Genomic DNA, 26,704 nt, shown 5'->3' on the forward strand with positions numbered 1-26,704 from the left:
TGAAAACTAAAATATCACCAGCATGAGAGAATACAAGCCTAGATGTGTTTGCTCGTCTTTGTGTGTGTGTGTATGGGGGGGGGGGGGGAGTTCAGTGCTCAAGAACTCTCCTGGGCACTGTGCATTGTTTGGTTTATGGTGTTATGGAGTTCTGCAATGCTATAGATCCACTGAAAATAACCAGCTATAAATACAAATATTAGACAGAGAGCCCGCTGCACTTGTCTGAGGGTAAGGCAATGGCATACAATCTACAAACACTGCTAGCCATTGGCATGGTTGCTGTGCACCCTGGCACGCCATGACTGCATTATTAACCTGGACAGCAGATTTCATTAAGAACAAGTGCCTTGAAACACCTCATTCTATTCAGAGCCCATTAATTTGCTTGAAAGAACGGCGGAACGGAACACAAAACCGATTCCCATGGCTACGGATATGCCAAAAGGCATCAGCAGAGCTGCTTCCTACAGAATCTAAGCAGAATTGTGCATCTTACCAATGGATGAGGCAAAGAAGCAGAAGGGTCCTGATGATCATTCGGTGGGAAGATGCAATGCTTCCAGGGTTCGGTTGCTTCATGGGACCTCTCTCCATCTTTCTGCCTCCCTTTGTCATCCTTTCTGTTATTGATGGGTGAGTGCTGGTACCCCCCCTCCCCCTAGCAGGTACAATGAATGTGAGCAGACATTGTACCAGCCTGCAAGAATAAATGTGAAGCAGGCTAGGAATCGGATCCTTTCCTGCAGCTACAAAATGGAAAAGGCAGCTTGGAAGAAGGAGCAATCACAAGGCAGAAATACACTCGTGCAAAATCCGTCAGGAAGGGGGGAAACCAATTCTCTAGATCCGAACTGCCTGAATGCAGATTAACTGAGAGGTCAAAGTGGAAATGATGTACGTTGTTGCAGCAGGGATTTAACACATGCGTGCTGCCACTGGCTGCAAGGTTCAGCCTGCTATTAACCTCTTCAGTACCAAGGGTGGTTGTAAACTGGTCAAAAGATTTATTTATTAGTATTATGGATTTTTGTATGTGGGACAGGGGAGATAGCAATACATATCTTTCTAGTTGAACTAAATAAATCACACATCTTTAGATTTTTAACACATCCTTCAGAGGCTCTGTCTTGTGGGATTTGACGTGGGTTCAGAAGCAAGTGGCTTACTGTAGGTTCAAATCCCATTGTAGCTCTTTCTGATATATATATATATATTTTTTTTAAGTGCAAGCCTTCTAGGAAAAACCCCCCCACCTACCATACCTGATTGTATTAGAAACCTCACAGCCTGAAGGTTATTGAAGTGGTGCACAGTCGATATTTTTCAATTCCTAGAGGGATTTCCATTAAAATAAAATCGCAAACAGATGGATTTGAACCTGTTCCCTGGTTCTCTAGTCACTACTCTTAACTATTGAGCTACCTCTCTATGGGGATCTTTTACTAAGGCGCGCTAGCCGATTTAGCGCGTGCTGAATGCTAACGCATCCATAGAATATAATGGGTGCGTTAGCATATAGCGTGTGCTAAATAGGCTAGCGCACCTTAATAAAAGTCCCCCCTATGTGTCCATTGCATAACACCGATTTTCCTATGCTGTCATGTCTCTTGGTTTTCCTCATTCAGTATTTGGACATTTTGGTTTGTGAAACAATGTTGATGCTGGATGTTACTAGTACCTGGACATCCATTTCTCATATATTTTAGAACAAGCTGTATGTCATCAGATTCTGTTCTATAATATAAGAAAAATAAACACAACAATAAGTGATGTTCGAGATCCCGCCAATTGGTAGGAAGACAATTCGTAGGATACAACAGTTGGTAGGAGACAATTGGTAGGATCTTCCTACCAATTGTCATACCCAATTGTCCTACATCTACCAATTGTCCTACCCTGTCAGAAATGTCAAAATTAAAAATTGAAATAGTCCATGGCTTGCCATCAGCTGATTACCACTGGGGCCCAATCAACTGAGCCAGAAGGACTCCCTAAAACCAGGGCTTTGGGGAGTCCTGCCAGCTCAGCTGATTAACAAAGTAACATAGTAGATGAAGGCAGATAAAGACCCGAATGATCCATCCAGTCTGCCCAACCTGACCCAATTTAATTTTTTTTTCCTTCTTCTTGGCTATTTCTGGGCAAGAATCCAAAGCTCTGCCCGGTACTGTGTTTAGGTTCCAATTACGGATTCTCCTGTTGCGAGCAGCTGAAACTGCAGGGAGATCCCTGATTCCTCTCTTCCCTCCCTCCCATCCACCGATCCCCCCAGCCTTCTCCAAAGATAGCATCCCTCCTGCCAAGCTCGAGCCCTAACTCCTCTGGGTGGAGAAAGGAGGTTGGTTGTAAGGAGAGAGACAGAAATAAAATAAAACATTAATGAAATAAGGTGATATCTTTTTTATTGTACTAACAATTAAAATTCATTAAAAAATGCATTGCTAGTCCAATAAGAAAGGTCATATCACCTTATTTCATTTATGCTTTGTTTTCTTTCTATATATTACCTTTAAAAGCTGCCTAATATGTCTACCACATCATTTAACTCTAAAAGGAGAGAAAAAGAGGAATGTTGTGCCGGAATCACCGCTATTAAAGAAGGAGGCATTGTGCAAAAGCATGACCACCAAATCAGGTGCCAGTTTCCATGTTAAGCAGAAGGTGCAAGAGTCATTAGTAACTCAACTCCCCAAGCCAACTACTTACTCTGTGACTGCTACAGCTATAGCAGGTAGGCTAGCACACAGTGGGTTAATATAAATGCATGCCTCTCGGTTCACTGATTAGCTGCTCATAGAAAGGAGATAAAGGCCAAATGGCCCATCCACTATCTCCCCCTCTCCCTAACAGATCCTATGCGCCTGTCCCACACTTTCTTGAATTCAGACACAGTCTTTGTCTCTACCACCTCTACCGGGAGACTATTCCACGCATCTATTACCTTTTCCATTAAAAAATATTTCCTTAGATTAATCCTGAGCCTACCACCTCTTAACTTCATCCTATGCCCTCTCTTTCTGGAGTTTTTCTTCATTTGAAAAAGACTAAACTTTCTATCATAACCACTCTCTCCCATCTTTTTTCCAGAGTATATATAGAAACATAGAAACATGATACATAGTAACATAGTAGATGACAGCAGATAAAGACCCGAATGGTCCATCCAGTCTGCCCAATTTGATTCATTTTAAATTCTTTCTTCTTAGCTATATCTGGGCAAGAATCCAAAGCTCTACCTGGTACTGTGCTTGGGTTCCAACTGCTGAAATTTCCATCACAACCGACTCCAGCCCATCTACACCCTCCCAACCATTGAAGCCCTCTCCAGCTCATCCTCCCCCAAACGGCCATATACAGACACAGACCGTTGTGACAAACCTAGCACCAGCACTAGTTTTGCCCCTAATAGGATCTGGTGCAGAAGAGCTGACCAGGTTAATTCTGGTGACCAACTGGAGGCTGACCTCCCTTGCCCATATGACCAGAGCGGTGGTGATCAGGGGCAGGCAGACTGGCAGCAACAGCAGGCTGTTCATAAGTCAGCTAGGGCAGTCAAAGATAAACTAGGGGAGCCTAGGAATCCCAGGCAGTACAAACAAGAAAAGCCTGCAGTAGCACCAAAGCCCATCCCCCCTCTACAGGCTGAAGGGGATTGGCTGTGGACTGATTAAAAGCAGGCTGAAGCAAGCATCAGGGAGAGGAGAGAGTGACAAGGGTGAGTCACTCCAGCAGCCCAAAGCAGTGCAAGAGCTTTGGAGCCAAGAAGGAAGGACACAGGTTCCAGATTGGCCAATGCAGGAGGTGGAAGAAAGCCTCCCCACCTCAGACTTCCAGATCCCTGAATGTGTGGAAGGTATGGAAGTGCAAGACGCTGGCCCTATGCTAGAGAGCCAGATAGAACTCATGGACACTAATTGAAAGACAGTGAGTAGCTGAGAAGCAGCTGGTGGTTTTTTGTTGTTTTTTTTTTTTCTCTCCGAGCAAGAAATGCTTTAGGAATTTACTGTCTGTCTTTGAGCTAATCAGTATTTGTGGTGTGAGAAGTATACTTACCTGAATGATGATAACTGTCTTTCCTAAAGTACATAAGAACATAAGCAATGCCTCCGCTGGGTCAAACTTGAGGTCCATCGCGCCCAGCAGTCCACTCACGCGGTGGCCCATCAGATCCAGGACCTGTGCAGTAATCCTCTATCTATACCCCTCTATCCCCTTTTCCAGCAGGAAATTGTCAAATCCTTTCTTAAACCCCAGTACCGTACTCTGCCCTATAACATCCTCTGGAAGCGCATTCCAGGTGTTCACCACACGTTGGGTAAAGAAGAACTTCCTAGCATTCGTTTTGAATCTGTCCCCTTTCAACTTTTCCGAATGCCCTCTTGTTTTTTTATTTTCTGAAAGTTTGAAGAATCTATCCTTCTCTACTCTCTCTATGCCCTTCATGATCCTGTAAGTCTCTATCATATCTCCTCTAAGTCTCCTCTTCTCCAGGGAAAAGAGACCCAGTTTATCCAATCTCTCAGCGTATGAAAGGTTTTCCATCCCCTTAATCAGACGTGTCGCTCTCCTCTGAACTCTCTCGAGTAACGCCATATCCTTCTTAAGGTACGGTGACCAATATTGGACGCAGTAAATTTTGGAGCTAAAGAACTTGGGAACTGAATGAATGTGTTTTTTGTTTTTGAAAGCTTACTGTGGCTACTGTTTTCCTGGTAGGGTAATCACCTGATTTCCCACAGCTGTGCTGCCTTCCAAAAGGTAGCTGCAGTGAAAGTAATCTCTGGGCAAAGCTATGCTGTGGCTTGCTGCCTAACTAAGTACATGAATTTTGCTGCTATAAGAATTATCTGAACTTTATAAGTTTGCTGGAAAGCTATCTTTCATACCTCTGAGACAAATACTGCTCAGAGGAAGTTTGTGTTTTGTTTCTGAATATCAGTACAGTGGTAGCTTGGATTACGAGCATAATCCGTTCCAGGAACATGCTCGTAATCCAAAATGCTCATATATCAAAGCAAGTTTCCCCATAGGAAGTAAGGGAAACTTGCTTTGATATGTTCCCACCCCCCACCTTCCCCCCCCCCCCGAGGCCAGCAGCGCTGCCCCCCCCCCCACGAGAACCGGCATTGCTCCCCCGAAGGCCCCCCTCGCAAACTGGCACCCTCCTCCCCGCGATCCGGCACCCCCCCGCTGCCATCGTGCACCCCCCCCCGCCACCATCAGGCACCCCCCCGCCGCCACCGGCACCCCCCCCCCCCGCCGCGACCTGAGATCCCCCAACCCACCCGAACCCTCTTCTTACTTCCAGTGTAGCCTCCGCATCGGCATTGGCACCGGCACCAGCATGTCCTGTGTGTTGGTGCGCATGCTCAAGGCCCGGCAAATGAAGCAGATTTTCGGGCACCGGCACCAACGCACAGGACATGCTGGTGCCGGTGCCAATGCGGAGGCTACACTGGAAGTAAGAAGAGGGTTCGGGTGGGTTAGGGGATCTCAGGTTGCGGCGGGGGTGCCCGATGGCATTGGGGGGGGGTGCCCGATGGCAGCGGGGGGGGGGTGCCGGTTCGCGGGGGGGGGGGGGCGCTCATACAGCGAGGCAAGCTCGGTTTACGAGGCACCAAGTTTGCGAATGTTTTGCTCATCTTGCAAAACACTCGCAAACCGATGCACTCGTAAACCGAGGTACCACTGTATAAATTTATTGCTGAACCAGAGTGCAAGAACTCAAGCAAGACAAACTGTGTTTGGTTTTCTTTAGTACCTTTATTTTGTTTTGAAGCTGAATTTGTGAAATGCTGCAGATATTTGCCTTTGTGTTACACCTTTTTGGACCACCAAGGTCAGATTAAATCCATTATTCTTTCTTGAAGAACTCTGTTTGAGGTGTGGTGACTTGAAGCCAGGACTTACCTTGTGTTCTCCCAGGCCTAGGCAGTTTCCTAGGGCCAACCAAAAGTCCTGAAGATACCCCTGGTCATAGGGGACACGCCAGAGCCTAAGTTTTGTCACAGAGGAGCTCCGCTCTGAGGAGCGTTTGACACCGTGCAAGTCTGCCCAGTACTGGCCTTAGTTCAATATTTAATATTATTTTCTGATTCTAGATCCTCTGGGGGTAATAATCAAAACACAAAAACGTCTAAAAAAGCGCATAAGTCGGGGTTTGGACGTATTACCCGGCAAAACGTACAAGTAACCATAATCAAAAATCGGCCAGCTGCACGTCCCACGCCGCAAAACGTCGAACGTAAGTCATCCAACTTGGGGGCGTTCCGGGGGCGTTCCGAGGGCGGGTTTGGGCCCCAAACGTACAAATACGATAACCAAAGCCACATCAGTTTGCTCAGTACGTTCAAAGTAGCGTTTTGACTTAGACCTGCTTTCACAACGTCTAAGCTATTCTAGAGTGTGTGTCATGCAGTCTACAGGTAAGGGAAGAGTGTGTAATATCGTGTGTGTATACCCCCTCACTCTCACCATCTTTATCTCAACCTCCCCACTTATGTTCTCACTGCTGTGTGTCACCCCACGTTTCATCCACCTCTGCAAACAACCCTCTCTCATCCTACCTCCTATCACGCCAGGTACCTTGTAATACAGACCCACTTCGTGTGACATGGATGGTGTACCCTAGCCACCTGACACTATATCAGTCCAGTGCCATTTAACTGGACTGCAAAACCAAGTCAGCTTCAGTGAACATCAACTGAAGCTGGAAAACAGCACTGACAATAGGTTCTTCTCCAAAAACACCTTTATTATCCCACATATTGTGCAAAACACCACCCCTACATACACACATCCTCGTCAAACCACCCCCACTCCATACACAAACAACTGCAGCCCCCCACCTACTTCCCCTTACCTCGCCCACGGTCCCTGACAGCCCTCCCAGCTCCCCCTCTAGGTAGAGATGTAGCCTCTGGAACAACTGGCGCCACATCAGTGTCTGAGCTGCCACTCTCACTGCTGGAGGTAGTGTTGTGGTCAAAAGCTGGCCATCTTGAGGGAGCCGAGGAAGGCAAGCGTGGAACAGGCCCCAATACCTGGGGGTGCTTTGTTTTCTGTGTGGCTTTGTGCCCAGTTGGCACTGAGCCAGTGCTGGAGGGTGGTGGTGGCTTGTGGAGGGAGTACGGTGTGCAGCTCGCAGCTCACTGCGGAGGCATTCCAGCTTGCCAACGATGGCAGTGCTGGTATGCACAAGCTGGCGCAGGTCATTCGTCTCCCCTTGGGCCTCCACTCCCTGCTGTTTTGCCTCAACAGCCTCTCTCAGCAGCTGGAGCTTCTGCTGGCGATACCCCTCCAGGGTCAGATTGTGGCCCAGTAGCTTCTGGGCCAGTCGAACCAGGTGTCGACGCTGGCGACTGGGTGCCCTCTAGCGGCCAGCCTGGCCTCCCTCACTGCCGTCTTCAGTCTCGCCAACCACAGTGGCAAACTGCTCAGGTGGTGGGAGGATTGGCAGGTCCTCAGCTCCACTCGCAGGCTCCTGTGTGAGGGTGTGCTGGGACCCCTCAAGCTCCTGCTGGCTGATTGTAGATGTAGCTGGCTGATCCTGCAGAGTTGCTGTGTCCATGCCACTACCGCAGGGCTGCTCCTCATCAGAGCTGCCATCTACATAGGGGAAAAGCACATATAGATGTCACAGCATAGCACAGGTACGCTACCTGTGTGTAGGTGAGATGAGTTGGAAGTAACATGCATCCCAAAGGTGTATTACCACATAGCCAGCAACCATAGGGCGGTGTGTTGGTGACAGTATGAAGGGGATGAAAGCAGTGTATGTGTAGACACCTTACGTGACCACACCTGCTGATCATAGCAAATGCTCCAATTTGTGAGTATAAGGGTGGTGGACTCCAATTCCATGCTGTGCCATCAGCAGTACCAAACAGGTGTTATGTGAAGGTTTGAACAGCAGGTGTACTCACTGGCCCATTAGAGGGGTAGAGGAAGGCGGATGAAAGAGAGGGCTCTCAGAATATGGGACATAGCTGTGAGACTGGGGATGAGGACAGGTACTTACCAGAAGGCTGTGCAGGTGGGACAGCTGAGGTGTCCTGGGCCTCAGTGACTCGAGGTCCCGGTACATACCATATCGCCTGGAAGAAAGATATGGTGGAGAATAGGTTCAGGTGACAGTCCTTATCAAACATATGCAGCATTATGAGGGCACTGAGCACATCACATCTGTCATGTATATTCTGATGACGTAGGGACATATCCAGATATTAAACATCTGCCTGCCAACATATTGTTATCCTTCATTATCTATCTATGTAAATAAGACACATATGTCTACATCATAAGGCACATCATAGTAAATAAGACACATATGGGGAAAAAAACAATAGGAGGGGGAATTTGCATACAGTGTTAAAGTAAGGGAAGTCTTTTAGTTGTGCCTAGAGCTGGCCTATTTATTGGGCACCTCCAAAATATCTATCTATGTTTCCTATATATATATATATATATATATATATATATATATATACTAGTCTTTAAGCCCGTTACATTAACGGGTGCTAGAATAGATGTGTGTGTCTGTCTTTCTTTCTTTCTCTCTCTCCCCTTGGCCGCTGTCTGTCTATGTTTATTTGTTTTTCTCTCCTTGGACACTGACTGTCTCTCCTTGGACGCTGCCTGAATGTCTTTCTTTCTGTCTGTCTCAATGGCCCCCTGTGTGTCATTCTTTGTGTCTGTGTCCTTGTGTCATTCCCCCGCCCCCCCCAGAGCTAAGCTGTCTGCTTCCAGCATACCCCTTCCCCCAAAACAGCCCCCTTTCCCTCTCCCTGACCCCTTGTGTCTTCCCCCTCCCCCCCGAGCAAAGCTGTCCCCCCCCAGCACACCTCTCCAACAAAAGCATCCCCCTGTACCTGCAGAACTGGCACGACACCCTTCAGCCAATCGTGAGTGCTCAGAGCTCAGAGTGTTCACCTCAGTAGCATGTTCCCTCTGACGCGATCGCGTCAGAGGGAACGTGCTACCACGTGGAGAGCGGCCTGCGAGGTTCGCTACAGCTGGCCGCGAACCTCAGCAGGCCGTTTTAAATAGGAATGGCAGCGGTGACTGGAGGGAGGGGAAGAACAGGAGCGGTAGCGGTTGTTGCGGGGGGGGGGGGTGTGAGTCGGCGACGTGCAGGCCGTTGTGAACAGGGGCGGCAGGACCATGAGCCCTCCTCCCGCCATCCGCTGCCAGAGCCGCTCCTGTTGCCCGATGCAGCTAACTGGCGCATATGCCTCAAGCCGCGGCCAAGGCTGGGGACTCGCGCATGCGCACTCCTGCGGCCACAGATCTACACCGCACAGAACACGCAAATAGGAGTGCGCATGCGCGGCTAGCTCTTTATTATATAGGATATATATATAGGCAACACAGAATAAGCAAGCAGTTCCTTGAAAGATGGTGGGAGCAATAGGTGACAGGTTTAGTGACTAGGACACACTGGCTACATAGTGATAGTTACTGGGGGGTTCTCACCTATGCAGGGTGTCCCGTATTCTGGCCCAGGCCTTCATGGCGACATTGCGGGGTGGCCTCCTGCCATTGTGGCCAAAGACCCGTGCCTCATACTGGAGACAGAGCTCCACAAGGGACTCAGTCTCCGCTAGGGGGTAGTTAGACTCCCTTCGCTCCACCATCACACCCGCACACACTCACAAAAGCTCTCACACACACAGTACCACACCCTCTCCCACACTCACCCTGGTGGCCACACACTCTTCCTGGCACGCCCTTCCTCACTACACTATCTTTCATTCCCACAATCGCTCACACTGTCTCTCCTGTCTGTCTCCCTTACAATCTCTCTCACTTGCTCTCACACACACACTCACAGAAATACTCTCCAATCACTCGATCCCACTCAGTAATCAATATTAACTATCCTAACCTCCACCAAACACCAACCACTCTCCTGCTCCTCACTAAACGCCTACTACACCCACAAGGGTCGCACTTCCATGTGGTGGTTTATATATGGGCATGCAGGACGTTGTTGGGGACAGTGTGACATCAGTGGGACATGTGCCAGGCCAACTAATAGATAAAGAGCGCTATACGACTAGCAAGTCGTCAGCGGAACGCGGCGAAAATAGTTGTACGTCCTGTTTGGACGAGTGACATTTTGGTAGGTAAAGTTGGACGCTTCGGTATAGCGCATGTGGACATGTTTCTGGTGGACGTTGTTACGTGCCAATAATCGACTGGCTTGGACGTCTTTCGATTATCGACATATTTCCCTGGACGTCTTACACCGCCGACGCATAGAGCTTTTATACGACTTATTGATTATGCCCCTCCATGTGTTCAACCCACGCTTCTTTGAACTCAGTCACCATTTTCCTCTCCACCACCTCCCTCGGGAGCGCATTCCAGGCATTCACCACCCTCTCTGTATAGTAGAATCTCTTGAATCTCAAGCTCAAATTATGACCTCTGGTTTTACCATTTTCCTTTCTCTGGAAAAGATATGTTCTATGTTAATACCCTTCAAGTATTTGAATGTATGAATCATATCTCCCCTGTCCCTCCTTTCCTCTAGGGTATTTGAATATTGGTCCATTGGTTAACTCTAAGGGCCTCTTCTAGCAAATTGTGCTAGCAGTTTGTAGCATGGTGAGCTACACTGAATGGCCCGCACTGCTCCCGATGCTCACAGAGTTCCTATGAGCGTTGGGAGCAGCGTGGGCCATTCAGCGCGGCTCTCTGTGCTAAAAACTGCTAGCGCAGTTTGATAGAAGAAGCCCTAAGTTGAAAATGTCATATTTTTAGATTTAGATTCATTTTCTATCAAACATCTAAACTAGTGGTTCCCAAACCTGTCCAAGAAAAACTCCAATCAATTGATGTTCAGGATATTCTCAATGAATGTACATGAGATCAATTTTCATGTGATGGAGGAAGTAAATGCAAATCTGTTTCATGCATTTTTAATGTGGATATCCTGAAAACCTAATTGACTTGGGGTTGTCTAGGAGAGATTTGGAAATTATCTTCAGCCAAAAGTCCAGCTAAAAGCTAGTTACAATTAAATAATGGTTACTCCTGCTGAATTGAATTAAAAAAGAAAAACAAAAATACAGTAAGTAGATTCCTTACCTTTGGGGTTGAGAAAGAAAAGCAAATACTCCCCACTTTTACAAAACCATAGTGCGGTTTTTATTGCCAGCAATGGCGGTAACAGCTTCGATGCTCATGAGTGCCATAGCCAGCGCTACAAAAACGCACTACAGTTTTGTAAAAGGGGGTGGGGGGAAGTATTTGTTTAATTATTACTATAAATTAAAGCTCCCTACCCAACATTCTTGGAACACTGTCTATGGCAATAGAGGATGTATAAAAGATCTCATAAAAAATATATGCACATGTCCAGAGTAAGATAATGCTTCTTGAAACACAGTACATTAAGGAGCCATTATGCTAGCAACGCTTTCACAGATGCCAGTAACTCATGTGGGCTGTTGCAGTATGTATCATTTTTCTAGGAAATCATATTTAAAAAACCATACTATATAACAACCTTGTATTTTTTTTGTTCCTGTGTAATAAGTGTTCTTTCTTAATTGCTTATGCTACAAAAGCATAGAAAATGGTAATAATTCCCCTCAAACTCTTGTGACTAGAACCAATGTTTTGTGACCAGAACATTGATATGTTGAAATTTACCTTTTATCTAGAACATTCCAAATTGATTCCAAGCTGAGTAGGCGTGAATCATATCAGTGCACCTTTCGGCACAGTGTTTATTACAGTATACTCACATTAATAGATCTACTGGAGGGTATAGAGGGCTGTTTGCTATCAGGCTGATCAATGCCATAATATGAATATGTGGCGAGGACCTTCTCCTCTGCACACTGCAGGCCCCGGTCTCCATAGGACTATTGTCTTCTAACACACACAGATTGGCATGCTGTCCTACTGAGGAGATGAAGTGGCCCAGTGGTTAAGGATGCTTGTTCCATCATTCACAGGTGGTGGGTTCAAATCCCCAGGAAACTCCAATGCATGTACCACTTGATCCATTTCTCTGATCTATAATCCCCCACGTATTTTCCCTCTTCTTTGCCACACAAGATATTGGGGGTTATGGGCAGGCGTCCAACAGTCATCAAGAGGACTTTGCTATTTGCATCTGGAGTATGCAGTTCCCTGTCCCCAAAGGGAAAATCACTTTTACACTCAGAGATGGCTGTGATCTCCTAAGATATCATTCTAGATGTCAGGGAGTCCCGACTATAAACCAGCTGAGATAGCCCAGTCTTCCTCCAATATACCTGAAAAAAGTTTTGTCTCCTCTTTCTACATCTCTAGCCATTCTTCTTCCGCCTGTGTGTTCGCCAATTGTATTTCTGTCTTCACATATTTAAGTTTTATCCAGTATTCTTTTCTGTTTCTCTTCTTGAGTTTCTTTATATTTCTTGAACACTATCTCTTTTGTCTTTATTTTTTCAGCCACTTGTTTAGAGAACCATAATAGTTTCCTTTTCTTCTTGTTTTTATTAGCTTACCTTACATAGATTTCTGCTGCCATTTTTTATAGATCCTTTTACCTTGGACCATCCATTTTAGTGAATACAAATGATGGCTGGGTTTGATATCAGTGTCAAACAGAACGCTATCCTTCAAGCTATGAACAGTAATCAGAGGCTGGAGTAGAACAAAAGACACAGGGTTTGGAGCAAAAGTGTTAATTACCTAAGCAATCAGATTTGGGGATGAGATAAAAGAAATACAATATACAGTGGCACCTTGGTTTATGAGCATAATTCGTTCCAGAAGCATGCTCGTATACTAAATTACTCATATATCAAAGCGAGTTTCCCCATAGAAAGTAAGGGAAACACGCTTGATTCGTTTCTCCCCACCCCCAGGCCAGTGGCACTGCTCTACCCCCCCCCCCCCCCCGAGAACCAGCATTGCTCCCCCCCAATCACGAAGGCCCCCCCCCCCCGCGATCCAGCACCCCCCCCCCCCCCCGCGATCCAACATTCTCCCCGTACCCATCACCCAACCAAACACATCACTTACCCCCCATTTGGCACCCGGCACCAACGCAGAGGACATGCCGGTGCCGGTGCCCGAAGATGTGTCCTCCTGTTCGCTGGGCCTTGAGCATCTGCCTTAGTTCCTGCTCTCTCCGTTTGCAGCAGTGGTGGAGATGGCAGGAAGGAGTGGGCATTCTTACTACCAATTTTTTGGGGTTCGGGAGGGGTGCTTTGTCGGGGGGGGGGGGCTTTTTTTTCTTTTAAAAAAAAATTGGGCAGATATTTTGCGTGTGTAATACACACAAAATATCTGTACCGTTTAAAAAAAAAAAAAAAGAAAAGAAATCCGGCAGAAGCCCTGACAGCAGTGATGGGAGGTTGCTTCTCTTGGATTTTCAAAAGGCAATGAAAGACTTGAGGAAATTAGAAAGTGATGGGATAGGAGTCAGTGTTCTATTATAGATTAAGAACTTGTTAAAAAAACAGACAACAGGAGAATAGGGCTAAATGATCAATATTCTCCTAAATTGTGGGGTTCCCCAGTGATCTGTGCTGAGACTGCTGCTTTTTGAAAATATTTATATTTGTTTATAATAACTAGTGAGGTAACATAGTAACATAGTAACATAGTAGATGACGGCAGATAAAGACCCGAATGGTCCATCCAGTCTGCCCAACCTGATTCAATTTAAATTATTATTTTATTTTTTTTTTTCTTCTTAGCTATTTCTGGGCAAGAATCCAAAGCTTTACCCGGTACTGTGCTTGGGTTCCAACTGCCGAAATCTCTGTTAAGACTTACTCCAGCCCATCTACACCCTCCCAGCCATTGAAGCCCTCCCCTGCCCATCCTCCTCCAAACGGCCATGCACAGACACAGACCGTACAAGTCTGCCCAGTAACTGGCCTAGTTCAATCTTTAATATTATTTTCTGATTCTAAATCTTCTGTGTTCATCCCACGCTTCTTTGAACTCAGTCACAGTTTTACTCTCCACCACCTCTCTCGGGAGCGCATTCCAGGCATCCACCACCCTCTCCGTAAAGTAGAATTTCCTAACATTGCCCCTGAATCTACCACCCCTCAACCTCAAATTATGTCCTCTGGTTTTACCATTTTCCTTTCTCTGGAAAAGATTTTGTTCTACGTTAATACCCTTTAAGTATTTGAACGTCTGAATCATATCTCCCCTGTCTCTCCTTTCCTCTAGGGTACACACACATGCCAAAACTAACATGGGACACCTTAGCATAACTCATAGAAGGCCATTTTTGCGGTCTGGGCGCTTGTTATCACCTAACACTGCTTTGTAAAATGGCCCCTAAGAGAGGTCTTTATCCCAGTGCTGACAATTTGAAAATCCCCCCCCCCCCTATTTATTTCTATATTTTTCAACATGTATGTGAAAGTTGAAGAGTAGCCTAGTGGTCAAAAGTCTTTTGTTAATTATGGGTAGGGTTGACAGATTTCCTTTTTAAAAAAAAGAGGACACCTGGCCCCCAGCTTACCAGTGATCAAATTTGCTAATGACACAAGATTATTTTGAGTTGTAAAATCACAAGAAGCTTGTGAAAAATTGTCCTCTTCCTTTACAAAGTCATGCTACCATTTTTAGCACCGGCTGTTGTGGTAACAGGTCCAACGCTCAAAGAATTCCTATGAGCGTCTGAGCTGTGACTGCTGCGGCCGGTTTCTAAATATGCTAGTGCAGCTTTGCAGAGGAAGGGGCGTAAGAGGTAATGAGGTTTAGGGGAATGGAGCTAAGAGACTCCAACTGCCTGGGGAGATAGGAGGGAGAAATGATGGGTGGGTGTGGGTGACTGGCTATACCCCTGTTGAGAAAGTATTAATATGAAAGTGTTAAATGGTTTATTTTGGAAGAAACTCAGTTGTTTTAAGTGTTTTGGGAAACGCTATGGAAAAGTATTTAAAAAAAAAATTTATTTTGAATTTATGATGAAAGGCTGTTTAGAACTTTAAGGTCATATTTGAACTAATTTGCAAACAAGTCAGTGTCTGCGTGAAAAAATTCTGTCTGAACAAGTGCAAACGTCAAATTGACCATCCTGCTCTCTGGCAGGAGAATTTTATGCAGACAAGTTCTTTTCCTAAGGAAAGGAACACTGTTTCTCAGTGACATAGTAAGGAGGGCTGGTGCAGACTGCCCTGGCTGGCATCTCAATGGGGGCGCTGGCATCTCCCCGCCACACCATACCATGCCACGCTCATGCCATCCCTCCCCCCTACCCCATACCTCCGTAGAACTTCATCGGCCTGGTTCCCTTCTGAATCACTTCCGGGTTGTGGGGCCAGGAAGTGACATCAGAGGGAAACCTAATAGCATAATAACCCATTCTGCTTCTATTCCTTTCTCTCCTCTCCTCTACCTTCCAAAGTATTTAGATCAATGCTGTCTTTTTAAAATGTTTATTTTATTTTTATTTTTCCTCTAACTCTACTTTTCACTTCTCTATTACCCTCCAGGTACTTTAGTTAGATTGTGAGCCTTCGGGACAGTAAGGGAATTTTCCAAGTACCTTTCTTATTTCTAATCTTAATGTATATTTTCTGTAAACCGCTTAGAACCTAACGGATGTAGCGGTATATAAGAAATGAATTACATTACATTACATTACATTACATAGTAGAGAAACCACATGCTCTGGCGAAGATTAACAGAGGTATGTGGGGGGAAGGAAGAGTGGGAGTGTGGCGTGGGAGGCGCGGAAGGAGTGGTGGGGAGAAAGGAGAGCACCAACGCCCCAGGCCCCTCCTACCCTCACTACACCACTGTTGCTTCTGTTACAAAGGGCTGAAGATGTGAAAGAGGTAAGATGTGTGTGAGACAGTGTCCAGTAAAAATATAGAAACTGAGAAAAAACATGCTTCAGCTGTGCGAGGTGTTGTGACTATTGTATTTGGTGAATAAAAAATGATTTTGTGAAAGTCTAACCCTTTTTATGAAGCTGCATTAGACTTTTTTTTCGCTATCCATGGCAGTATTAGCTCATAGAATTCTATGAGGAATTCTATGAGTGTCGAAGCCAATACCGCTTCGGCTGGCGATTAAAAAGGCCTAAAACGGCTTCGTAGAAGGAGCCCTAAGTTGGAAAATGTGGTGTTATGCTGAGTGCAAAGTTATTAAAGCCCAGAAAGCTATTGACAATTATTTCTGAGCTTGTAAAACTCTTTTCAACGAGAGATTGTGAGAGTGCTGATGAAACTCGGAGAGCATTTCTGTGGATTCCCTGTGTTTACTGAGCATTTGGGTTTTAAGTCAGTGCTGAACTCAAGTCAGAAAGGAAGCTGTGACTGAACTCTTGATTTAATAGAAGGAGATGGCTGTGAAGGCTGTTGGCATTTAAAATTCTGGGTTAGCTTCTTTAAAAATAAAAGACAAACTTCTATTCTCTGTATTTATTCACAGCCTGTGCTCTGTAAGGGTACATTGACACGCTGTGCTATGTGCCCGTGTAACACTAGGGCATTAAGCCCTAACATATGCTTAGTATGTATGAAAATACTTGCTGCAAAGCATTTTAAAGCATTTTAAAGTGCTTTGTGGAAAGTAATCTTTTGGGCACACTAGGCATATTTTATTTTTTATTTCTCTTTTTGGAGGAGGAATTTTAGGGGCAGCTAGCATGTTGACTTTGTATGCAATAACTGGTTAGTGTGTCTATAACATGGGTGTCCCTGCATCAACTTTTTTCAAGATGCATGTAAAAAAAAGCCACCCCACTTTGAAAATGCCCTATTTCTTAGAGAATGACGCAGTGACAGAATTTGTCCCTATCCCTGAGGATAATCATGGGAAACCATCACCATATCATTCTTTAAGGGGAGAGGGAAGAATCAGAATATGAATGAGCACAGCCACTGACCCTCAAGCCTTGCATTGAAGAATACTGGTGGAGAAGGATTGAAACTGAGAGACACTAAAGATTGGGACCTGAGTTGGCCACTGTTGAAAACAGGATGCTGGGCTTGATTGACCTTCGGTCTCTCCCAATATGGCAATTCTTATATTTTTAAGTGAGCCAAGTATAGGATAATCAAGGTATTGTGACATCATTGATGAGGTTGGCTCTTAGGCATTGGTGGAATAAGGCATTATGACATCACAATCTCAGTTCTGGAATGTTGCTACTCTTTGTCCCCGTCTCCACAGTTAACCGTGGGGACGGGTTCTCAAAATTCTTATGTTCCCGCTCCTACTCCGTTAACATGAATGGCTCCTCGTCCCTCCCTTGGAAACCGATCTGTGGAGTTCCTCAGAGTTCACCTCTATCCCCGATTCTTTTCAATATTTATATGTCCTCCCTGAAACTCCTCCAACTATCCCCCTTGGAAACACTTTACACTTACACTGATGACATCCTTGTCCTCCTCGAGACAGACTCTAATCTCACCAAGCTCTCTGAGAACATCTCTTCATGTATTTCAAACCTCCAATCCTGGACCCTCACCGTACAAATGAAACTAAACGAGACCAAAACAAAATTACTTTGGCTTGGCCCAAAATTAGATCAGCTACCCACCCTCATCCCACTATCCTCTGGCACCACATTGCAGCTTGAGCACTCAAGCAAAGTTCTGGGCATCATCATTGATTCTACACTGTCCGTCAACGACCACCTTAACTCCCTAGTAAAAAAATGCTTTTTCAATCTTCACATGTTAAGGAAAGTGAGATCCTGCTTTCATCAACAACACTTTCCTGTCCTCTTACAATCCATCATTCTTTCCAGACTGGATTACTGTAATTCCATCTACTTAAGCCTAACAAAGAAAAGCCTTCATAGACTTCAATGGACTCAGAACACCGCAGCTAAACTAATCTTCGCAAAAAGCAAATTTGACCACGTTTCCCCGCTTATGTCTAAGCTTCACTGGCTCCCAGTAATCCTTAGGGTCCACTACAAATGCGCCTGCCTAACCTTCAAATCTCTATACGGCATCCTTCCTCACCTTTTTCCACTATCCTGGAACTCCTCGAATCCCAACACCATCAGATCCACTCAAAAATTCAAACTATCCTTCCCCTCTTTAAAAGGCATATCCCATTCAGGAAAATTAGGGACATCCATCGTCTTCAGGATCACCGAACTTGTGGAACAGCTTTACTGCCCCGCTTCGGAGTCTAGCCTCCCTCCAACTCTTCCGAAAACATTTGAAAACTTGGCTTTATTCTAAAATATAATTGACCTCTCTCTATTCAATATACTAAGTCCCTCTAAACTTTCTCTTTACTAAGTCCTTCTACTTTCGTTGGAGTTCCTTCTATATCTATTCCTGTAAACCGTGTTGAGCTCTACTTCTGTGGAGATGATGCGGTATACAAACTTAAGGTTTAGTTTAGTTTAGTGTCATTCTTTAACGAGAGAAGGAAAAATCAGAGTATAAATGGGCTCAGCCACTGACCCTCAAGCCTTGCATTGAAGAATGGTGGTCTAGAAGGACTGAGGTTGAGATAGACACTAAAGAATGATATGGAATGGTTTTCCATGATAATCCATGGGGACGGAGACAGTGACAGATTCTGTCACCGTGTCATTCTCAGTTGAGTGGGCATGCTAGAAATGTGCTTAGACATTCCCATGTTAGCAAACTCTAGAAAATGGGCTTAGATTGTACTATGCTGAGAGTGAATTATGTGTGAGAGTGAATTATGAATACAGCCCTTTTTTGTTTATTTTATTAGTACTATATACATGATGTTACAACGGAAAAGAAAATACAAAAATTAGAACCAATAACTAACAGGCAATCAAAATCATCTCAACTACCATTGCACTTAAAGACTAACCTCCAAATGTGCATACACATTGGCACGCATTGCCGATGTGTGTGTACAACTTAATTAATTCGCCAATTGGTAATTATAATTGGCAATTAATACCTTATAATTGATGTTAATTGGGACTAATTAAAAGTTACATGTACAACTCGAAAAGCGCAGTTCTATGAAAAGTATGTGCCAGTTGCAGTGTGCAAATTTGAAAAGGGGGCATGGCCATGGGTAGATTGGGGCATTCGTAGAAGTTATAGGCATTACTATAGAATTTGCCCAATCCTCGCACAAGTTAGACACAGGCATTTAGGCACCTAAGTTATGCATCCCACACGGTTCATAGACAACGGCTCGAAAGACAAAGGCGCACGCCGACAACTGAGCGCAAGACGGAGGCATGTGCTGAAGAAAATTACAGTTTTTAGGGGCTCCGACGGGGGGTTTTGTTGGGGAACCCCCCCACACTTTACTTAATAGACATTGTGCCGGTGTTATGGGGGGTTTGGGGGGTTGTAACCCTCCACATTTTACTGTAAACTTAACTTTTTCCCTAAACACAGGGAAAAAGTGAAGTTTTCAGTAAAATGTGGGGGGTTACAACCCCCCACAACGCCCCCACAATGCGGCGCAAAGTCTATTAAGTAAAGTGTGGGGGGGTTCCCCTCCACACACCCCCGTCAGAGCCCTAAAAACAGTAATTTTGAGCGGCGCGTGCCTCCGCACTGTGCTCAATTGTCTGGGCGCGCCTTTGTCCCGGCGCGCTTTTGACCTGACACCATCCCACACAGGCACTATTTATAATTCTATAAAAGGGATGACATTATAGTTGGTGTCAATTTTTTAGGAGCCATATATATAGGGGTACCAGATTTTCCTTCAGGAAAATCCAGACCCATGGCCATGTGCCCAGGACTGCCCAGTTCCACCTTTGCCATGCCCTGATCCGACCCCCAGCCCCGCCCCTAGACAGCATCTGCGCATGTGTGAATGTGACACAATGATGTCACGTGACATCACCGCATTGCATTCATGCATGTGCGAATGCCCCTTCCTGATACAATTTTGTCAGGAAGCATTGGGAAGCTTTTCGAAACCCGAACAAAGTACCGGGTTTTGAAAAGCCATCTGGACCCCTGGACATGTCATCAAAAGGAAGACATATCTGGGGATATCCGGACATCTGGTAAACCTACATATGCGTATAGTATAGGGCCCTAAATATATACATTGTAATAGCAAATGACAGGATAAATTCTCAAATAATTAACTCCTTAACTGTCTACAGTTATAAAACAATTTTTAAAACTTAAGCAACGTTATCTTGCAACGGCGGGATTGTCCTGGTAGAAAGTATCCAAATGAGTAGTATATGAATAAACATATGTATTATTGCCAGTCATGATCAAGAATTAGCAGGGATAAGACCGGTACTGGACAGACTTGCACAGTCTGTATCCCCTATGTGATGATTTGGTGTAGGATTGGGCTGGGGCATCATGGGAACTCCACTAACTTGGAACATGAGGATGTTACTGGCCAGACTTTATGGTAGATATCCTGCAAACAGGATGGTTAGATAGGCTGGAGTGAGCTTGGACGGCAACTTCAGCATTTGGAACCTAGGATAATACAGTCTATGACCCAGAAATATCAAAGAAGAGCTGAGATTGTGATGTCATAATGCCTCATTCCACCAAGGCCTAAGAGCCAACCTCAGTAGTGATGTCATAATGGCTTGATTAGATGGCAACTTCAGCAGTTGGAACCTAGGACAATACCAGGCAGACTTTACAGTCTATGACCCAGAAATATCAAAGAAGAGACAAGTTAATTTAATCATGTATTTTTAATGGGTATAACTAATGGGCAGACTGGATGGACTGTTCAGGTCTTTATCTGCCCTCATTTACTATGTTACTATATCTATGGAAAGATGTAGCTTCAACAGCTAAAACCGTGAAGCTTTAGCTGTAAGAATTGGCTTCAATGACACTGAATTTGCCTGCAAACAAAAGAAATACCAGTACTGCATTTGAAATACGGGGATACCGCAAAACAATAGCAGCTTAGGTAGACCAAGTATTTGAATACAGTTGACAAGCTGTAGAACAGTAGAACAGCAGTCTATATGAATGTAATAAACTGTAATAGTTTGCCTGGCTATATCTGGTTAAACATATATCTGCTGACCACAAAAAGGACCTTGTTTAGAAAAATTTAATTTCAAATATCCCTCTTGACTGCTTCTGAGGAAAATGTAACCAACATAGTGGCACATTTAGTGATAACTTCTTGAGTAGCTTCCAAAAATTGAAATATTTGAGACCCAAGAGAGGAAATTTGATCGAAACCTCTATACGGCGCCGATATCGGCCGATCACATGTCACTCACATGACTGGTGCCTATCTATGCCATGAATCGCACTTACATAGACACTTTATGGAGTCTAACTCCACTTCTGCAGTTAGCCATGCCCATAGTAGCATTAAGCACCCTAAAGCGTGATTTTGGTGCCTTTTATTTAGGTGCTGGTAGGCACTTTATTTTTACCATTTTCACTGTTTTAAGCAGCATTTTTCAATTAATTTAGGTGCCAGTAAGGCACCTACCAGCACCTACGTTTTGGTGTAATTTATAGAATATTCCCTATAGGGTCAAATTCTATAAGTTACACTTACCCACGCCTATATTATAGGCACCACTCGGCAAGGTTGGATTGGATTTATACATCAACAAGGAAGCCATTTTGTTTTGTGAATTCCTATTTACAGTGACCCCTGATGCAAGCACTTATGTTTGCTGAAACACAGTACTGTGTTGAGTCCATGTTACTGTACATCCTGGATTAAAATAAACAAGGCTTTGACTCATACTGCTGGCTCTTGTGGATTGCTCATTGTCCGTTCCCAATCATACGTAGGCACCATTTACAGAATCGCAACTAGCAGCGCCTATATAAGAACGTAGGCATCTGAAATGTAGACGAGGGTTCTAAAGGCCTACATTTCAGGCACCTACCTTTTTGTAGAATCGTGCTTAGCGGCGCCTAACTCGCGCTCCACTCCTAGAAATGCACACTTAGGCATTGTCAGGCAGGAAGGAAGTCAGTGCATGCGTAGTCCTCCTCCCTGCCCGACCTGATTTGAGGAAGCTTTTAAAAACCCGGGCAAATTGCTGGGTTTTGGAAAGTCATCCAGACCCCCAGACATGTCCTCAAAAGGAGGAAATGTCCGAGAAATCCAGACATCTGGTAACCCTAATCTTTTTACTAAACTACATTAAGCACTAATGCATGCTTACCATGGGCTAGAAAGGCCTACCATGGAATGTGCTGTGGCATCCCACAGTAAATTTGCTAATTTGCATGCCCACCCTGTGTACTAAATACATATTTTGTGGAAGGGGGCATGTTTGGGGTAGAGAGTGAGCATGATAGAAACACAGAAACATAGAAGATGACGGCAGAAAAGGGCTACAGCCCATCAAGTCTGCCCACTCTGCTTACCCACCCCCTGTCTATGCCCTAATGACCCAGTTTCCTTATCTTGACCCTCGTAGGGATCCCACATGGGTATCCCATTTATTCTTAAAGTCTGGCACGCTGTCTGCCTCGATCACCTGCACTGGAAGCTTGTTCCAATGATCAACCACTCTGTGAAGAAATACTTTCTGGTGTCGCCATGAAATTTTCCGCCCCCGAGTTTGAGCGGGTGCCCTCTTGTGGCCGAGGGTCCCTTGATTAGCATGGGGTTAGCGTATGAGCCCTTAAGACTACAAAATGGGTGGCAGTGTGTGCTCTTGTGGTAATATTTTTAATGGCTGCCCACTAATTGCACAATTAAGATGTGGCTATTAATTCTGGACATAGAAAAATTGGCCAATTTTTGGGCATGGCACGTGGGAAAGACTCGCATAAGGGGTGCGCTACGGCCACTTTTGCTGCGCCTTTAATAAAAGGACCCCCATGCATGTTGGACTACATAAAAAACAATCCTAAGTCCAAGTAGTTACAGTATGTGGGTAGGCACTTAACACTAGCCATATCCAGACAGCTCCCGGGAACCTCCAAAGATCTGGATAGCTAATTGGCATAAGTCTGTATTTTATTTTTGCCTCTAGAACTGTATACAGTCTCACCAGAGAGACATGTGCAGTAATATTTCCAGTGGAGAGATTAGAACTTAGCCTGTCTAATATCAACCCAAAATGCATATTTTTGAAAAGATTTAACTATAAAACTAAAAGTGAGCCCAGAATGATACTTTACCATTTCTCATGCAAAATATATAAATACATGCATATATTAAAATCACAGTTTGATGGCATGAATTATTTATGACGTGTATCCACATTATTTGGAGTTTTAAGAAAAAGCATTAGGATGTCTGTCTGCAATTAACTATGCAGTTATTTATAGCTAGGTATTTGTGAAACAGCCTGGCTTGATTTGAAGAAAAGTAATAAATAAGCTGTGGTTATTCTACAAGATCAGCAGGAAAAAAAATATGTTGGTTTCTGCTTCACCACAGAGGTTTGGAGGAAATCTGCAGAAACTTGACATTGAATCACACAGATCCACCAAGTGAAAGAGATCCCCCAGCAGACTTTTGGTTGACCCACTAGCTGGTGGTTGTTTTTCTTGCTATTTTGAGATATATTACTAGGGCATAATAAAAAAAAAAACAACTAAAGCGTCCAAAAAAAAAAAAGCCTAAGTTGGCACTTGGAGTTCCTAATCATTGGGACATCCAAATGCTAATAATCAAAGCAATTTTTCTGGATGGCTAGCAGGACAGTTTTCCCACTATTTGTATAGACTTCTTGGGTGTGTTGAGAAGTGTGTTATGGGTGGGATTTGGGCGTGCTTAAAGTTGGACGGCTTGGGCAAGAACCAAACCTTTTTCAAGATGTTCTTGACAGAACTGTTTTGGAAGTGTCTAAATGCTACAAGATACCTAAACTGACCAAAAGACCACTGTAGATAAGTAAGGCAAAAAAGAACCAACATAAACTGCAGTGAAGATGCGGGTTGGCGGGTGTGGGGGTTCGGCGGAGGGGGCAGTCGTGGGGGTGGATGCATCGGGGCAGGAGGGCCTGGGATCCCTCCTGCCCGTATCTTAGAGGGGGTGGGGGGTAGGGGGGGTCATTGCAGCAGGAGGGCTTGGGCTCCCTCCTGCCCGGATCTTGTCACGGGGAGGGGGGAGGAATCGCCGGGCAGGATGGGTTGGGCTCCCTCCTGCCCATATCAGATCAGGTGGGTGTGGGGCTACTTCGGGGCAGGAGGGGTTGGGCTCCCTTCTGCCCAATCCGATCAGGGGGGGGGAGGGTGGATCGCGGCAGGAGAGATTTGCTATCTTTCCTGCCACGATAGCGATCCAAAGTGCCGCAGTTGATGGCACTTCGGGTCATTATCGCAGCAGGGGAGATGAGCCATCTCTCCTGCCGTAATCGTTGCTGGGAGAGGGGGGGGTGGATTCTGTAACCGGTGTTGTTTTTGACAGACACCGGTTACAGAATCCAGCTTTTAGGTGAAGGACTGGCTCCTCCTTCGCCTAAACATAGAAACATACAAAATGATGGCAGAAAAGGGCCACAGCCCATCAAGTCTGGCCACCGTAATGACCTACCCCCCTAACTTTACCCTACCAGAGAGCCCACATGCGTATCCCATTTCTTCTTAAAATCTAGCATGCTGCTGGCTCCAATCACCTGCAGTGGAAGTTCATTTGCCTGTTTCTGTTTTAAAGCATTACACGGACTTGCCCCCAAATACATTACTGACCTTTTCTCCTTCTCAACCAACAGACACAAGAGAAGTTCACATTCCAACTTCGTTTCCCCCCCAGTGAGAGGTTGCAAACTGAAAAAACACCATGAATTCCTTCTCTCACACCAAGCAGCATCATGGGGTAAAGACCTAGAACAATTACTTTCGCCCTCTACTTATGAGGAATTTAGGAAACGTCTAAAAACACACCTGTTCCTAAAACATCTTGACAACTGATCCACTTATCTCTTTCCTCTCAATAGCGACCTACTGTCCTTTTGATCACTTTTCTCCTCAACAATGAATTTCCTGTCTAATTACTTCTCTTTCTTCTTCCCCTAATGAAGTCAGTCAATTTGTACCTTTGCTTAATCTTTTGTAAACCGCATAGAACTTTACGGTATTGTGGTATATAAGCTGTTATTATTATTATTATTATTATTCCAATGATCAACCACCCTTTCAGTGAAGAAATACTTCCTGGTGTTGCCATGAAATTGCCCGCCCCTGATTTTCAGTGGATGCCCTCTTGTGGCCGAGGGTCCTTTAAGAAAGAAGATATCATCTTCCACCTCGATACGGCCTGTGATATATTTAAATGTCTCAATCAAATCTCCCCTCTCTCTACGTTCCTCGAGTGAGTATAGCTGCAATTTATTCAGCCTTTCCTCATATGGGAGATTCTTGAGCCCTGAGACCATCCTGGTGGCCATTTGCTGAACCGACTCAATTCTCAGCACATCTTTTTGATAATGCGGCCTTCAAAATTGTACACAATATTCCAGATGAGGTCTCACCATGGATCTGTACAACGGCATTATGACTTCGGGCTTCCGGCTTGTGAAACCTCTACGGTTACAACCCATCATTTGTCTAGCCTTTGATGAAGCTTTCTCCACTTGACTGGCAGTTTTCATGTCTTCACTGATGATTACTCCTAAATCACATTCTGCTTTAGACCTAGCTAAGGTCTCACCATTTAGAGTGTAAGTTCTGCACGGATTTATGCTGCCAAGGTGCATGACCTTACATTTTTTAGCATTGAAGCCTAGCTGCCAAGTCGAGGACCAATGTTCCAATAAGAGTAGGTCCTGCGTCATACTGTCGGTCAAAGGGCTTTTACCTACTATGTTGCATATTTTGGCGTCATCTGCGAATAATGTTATTTTACCTTGAAGCCCCTGGGCATTTGGGACTTAGGCTTTTTTTTTGTTTATTATGGGCTCCTTTTACAAAGGCGTGCTAGCGGTTTAACGCGCATAATAGCGTGCGCTAAACCACCGGCCGCGCTAGGCACTACCGCCTCCTCTTGAGCAGGCGGTAATTTTTTTGGCCAATGCGGGGGTTAGCGCGTGATTAAAAGTCACGCGCGCTAAACCCGCTAGTGTGGCTTTGTAAAAGGAGCCCTATATGTTGTAAGCTTAGACGTAGTGGTGGTCTGGGCGTTTAAACAGCTGAACATAGAGGCAGGCCATTATTTAAAAAAACCCTCCTTTTGGACGGTTTTTGGTTTTTTTTGAGAATGGACATTTTCCCTGCTTCTACTTTCAACGTTTAGGGTCTAGGCAAAAGGGGGCTTAGGCGTTTTTTTTATTATGTCCCTCCACGTGCTGGATGATCCAGCTAGATGTCCTGTACCTGAGAATAACTAAGACCAGGTGCAGGGCATTGCAGGTGGCTCAGAATGCTGTGGCCAGATTGATAACTGGAACATCAAGATATGAACATTTTACTCCATATCTTTGACAATTGCATTGGTTACCAGTTGTATTCAGAATTCAGTACAAAGCAATTATGTTATGTCACCAATTTCTATATGGTACGATTCCTGAAATTTTTAAGAGTATGATGTCTGGTTATCAACCACTAAGATCATTACGTTCCGAGAGTTCTGCATTGCTGAAAACAAAGGCTAACCCTAAATATGTGGAAACGAATGTCATGACTTTTACATGGGCAGGAGTCAAGCTGTGGAATGGTCTTGTTAGCTAGATTCGAAAATGTGGAGAGGAACTCTTTTAGGCAAATGTTAAAGACAACTATTTGTAGATGCATTTCTTCGAGCAATTGACTTTATGTAAGATTGCATCTGCCTGTTTTTGTTCTTAATTAATTGTGTAGCTCTTGAGACATCAGGAAAAATACTAACCAAATCT

The 26,704-nt window shown here is 44.8% G+C and overlaps 1 protein-coding gene across 2 annotated transcripts in view; it reads right to left on the reverse strand.

The window, feature by feature from the left end:
* Positions 1–26,704, reverse strand: part of GABRG2 (gamma-aminobutyric acid type A receptor subunit gamma2) — a 224,204-nt gene that overhangs the window by 128,517 nt on the left and 68,983 nt on the right. The window contains exon 1 of one of the 2 annotated variants that reach the window (XM_033927641.1): positions 500–530. The exons of the other annotated variant lie outside the window; for it this stretch is intronic. The gene's annotated coding sequence lies outside the window, so the exon portion shown is untranslated. Of the gene's footprint in view, positions 1–499; positions 531–26,704 lie in introns of those variants that run through there. 2 annotated transcript variants of the gene reach the window in all.

The sequence above is a fragment of the Geotrypetes seraphini genome, chromosome 18 (assembly GCF_902459505.1).
Source record: "Geotrypetes seraphini chromosome 18, aGeoSer1.1, whole genome shotgun sequence".
Classification (NCBI taxonomy): Eukaryota; Metazoa; Chordata; class Amphibia; order Gymnophiona; family Dermophiidae; genus Geotrypetes; species Geotrypetes seraphini.